The 2968-nt window shown below is 32.4% G+C and overlaps 1 pseudogene; it reads left to right on the top strand.

Annotated features, from left to right (window-relative positions):
* The first annotated feature begins 858 nt into the window (after positions 1-858).
* Positions 859-978, top strand: LOC134379416 (U2 spliceosomal RNA; annotated as a pseudogene).
* Positions 979-2968: the final 1990 nt, after the last annotated feature.

The raw sequence follows: 2968 nt of genomic DNA, 5'->3' as shown, positions 1-2968 counted from the left end.
TTTTCCATTATTATTTCATTGAACAGGTTTTCAATGCCTTTTCCTTTGTCCTCCCCTTCTAGAACATCCTTGATTTGGATGTTTGTGTGCTTAAGGTTGTCTGCTAGCTCTCTTAGATTTTGTTCATTTTTAAAAATTCCTTTTTCCCTTTTCTTTGTCTGCCTGGGTTACTTGAAAAGACTATCTTCAAAATCAGAAATTCTTTTTCTGCTTACTCTAACCTGCTGCTTAAGTTCTTGGTTGTGTTTTTTATTTCATTGAGTGAATCTTTCAGTTCCATGGGCTCTGATATATTCTTTTTTTAAGGTATTTATCTTTTTGTAAATTTCTTCCTTCATATCCTGTTTTTTTTTTCTTCTTTTCTGATTTCATTATGTTGTCTGAGTCTTCTTGTATCTCATTGAGTTTCCTTAAGACTGTTGCTCAGAATTCCTTTTCAGTCATTTCGAGGGTTTCCTGCTCTGTAGGGTCCAATATTTGAGAATTACTATATTCTTTTGGTGGTGTCATATTTTCTTGGATTTTCATATCTCCAGTATCTCTGGGTTGATATCTGGTCATCTGGTAGAGCTTTTGCTTCTTCTGTTACTCTGGAGTTGGCTTTGAAGAGAAAGACTTCCTCTTCTTTTTCCAGTCTCCGCTGATAACTCTCCTTGTGCCAATGCAGTTGAGTGGCTGGTGGGCTGCTTGAACAATGACTGTGGCTGCTACTGTGGCAGCTAGCTGCTTTTGCAGCATCCATGGCTGTGGCAGTGGCTGTGATGGGCCACCAGCATGGAAGTGATGTTTTCAACCTGCTCCTGCCTTCTGCCCCATGTGTGTTCCTGAGGTTTTTACTTCTAAATTATGAATGCTCTCATCGCTTCTCCGCCTTTTGGCTAAGATCATGTGTAGTATCTGTTCTTATCACTTTAAATTATGAATGCTCTTTTTAAACAATTGAATCTGTATTCTTTTCCATCAGTGATGTGACCTGCTTTAAAATCTTAGTGTCATTGTTGAGGACTGAATACATTGACCTTGGACTCAATTCTGAGCTATACATTCATTTCTCTGACATGTTAGTAAAAGTTATAAAAGTGAAAGCAAAGCATCTGTATACTTATCTTCCAGTCCTTAAATTTCTACTAAATCATTATTTACAGATCTAACACACTTATAAACTACACACAACCACATATTATTTGTTCTTCATGCTAACAAAATTGTTTTGTTATGGTTAGAAGATTTCTAGTAATCATATTCTAATTCTAATTTCTAGAAGTAATTAGGTAACAAAATTATAATATTTAACAAAAATATTAGTCAAATTAACTAAGACACTTTCCTCACACAAGGTTGAATTGGGCCATATGAAAAGTTACTTTGCATAATCTCTTCATGACTGCATTATTTCCAAACTAATGTAGCCAACCTTTAATTTGAAAAGCATTGTACACATTAATTTATTATTTTCCTTTTTGAGAACTTTTTGATAAAAATTTGGTTGCTTTACTATCTAAATCTAATTTTAGCAGTAGTTAGAAGGTCCAGTAACAGCTCTCTCCAAGGATTTGAGGTTTGGCATCCACCTTAGTAGGCGTTGCTTTGCTTTCTGTTTTAACTAGTTTCCATGTAAGGGAATATGCATATGGTGTGAGATAATGATCATAATTTATTCTCATATGAATATCCTATTATTCCAATATGATTTGCTTAATGATTATCCTTTCCCCCATTGAATTACCTTGACCACTCCATTAAAAATTAATTGATCACATATTTGTGAGTCTGTTTCTTCACTCTTTGTAGTGTTCATTAATCTCTACAATGATACCACTCTTGATTATTGTGAAATCAAGAAGTATAAGTCCTTCTAATTTGTTATTCTTTTTCAAAATTGTTTTAGCTATTTCACATGCTTTACATTTTGAATAAGTTTATCAGTTTCTACAAAATAAGCCTGATAGATTTTTATTGTAATTACATTGAATGTATAGATTAGGTCTTAACAATATCTAATATGTAAGCATGTTATATCTCTCCATTTATGTAGGCTTTATTTATTTTCTCTCAGCAATGTTTTATAGTTTTCCATATACTGGTCTTAAACACACTTTGTCAAATTTATCCCTAAGTATTTTACATTTTGAGGATATTGAATTAGTATTTTTAAGATTTCCTATTTCCAATTATTCACTGCTAACCTATAGAAATTAAATAGATGTTTTTATGTTCACCTTTTATCCTACAACCTTGCTAAATTTACTTACTAGTTCTTGTAGGTTATTTGTAGGGTTCATTGGATTTGTTATAACAATTATATAATCAGCAAATAACTTTTTATTTACTGTTTATATAACTTTTATATATTTCTGTTGCTTTATTGCATTTATTAAAACCTTTGGTATGATATTTAATAGGAGTACTGAGAGTGGATATCCTTGCCTTATTCCCAATCTTGGGAAAAAAGCATGCAATCTTTCACTATGAAGTATTATGTGTGCTGTAGTTTTTTTGTAGTTACCCTTTATTAGATTGAGGAAATTTTCTTTAATACCTAACACGGTGGGAATTTTTATAATGGCTAGTTGTTTAATGTTGTCAAATGCTTTTTCTTCATCTATTGAGAAGGTCGTATCATTTTTCTTTTTTGTTTCTTGATTTGGTGAATTACATTGATAGATTTGCTAATATTGTGCAACCTTGTATTCCCAAGATAAATTCCACTTGGTCCTGATGCATTATCCTTTTTTAACATTTGTATTGCTGTATGAGATTTGCTGATATTGTGATGAGAATTTTTGTGCCTATGTCCTTGAGAGATGTTGGTTTGTGGGATTTTTCCCCGTTAGAATGTCTCTGTCATGTTTTGTTACCAAGGTAGTGCTAGCTTTATAAAATGAGTTGGGAAGTACTTCCTCCTCTCCTCGAGTTTGTATAGAGTTTGTATTATTTCATCTTTAAATGTTTGGTATAATTTGCCAAT

This window comes from Cynocephalus volans, chromosome 5, assembly GCF_027409185.1.
Source record: "Cynocephalus volans isolate mCynVol1 chromosome 5, mCynVol1.pri, whole genome shotgun sequence".
NCBI lineage: Eukaryota > Metazoa > Chordata > Mammalia > Dermoptera > Cynocephalidae > Cynocephalus > Cynocephalus volans.
Note: the sequence above shows the minus strand (reverse complement) of the source record. Positions and strands in the feature narration are given on the sequence as shown.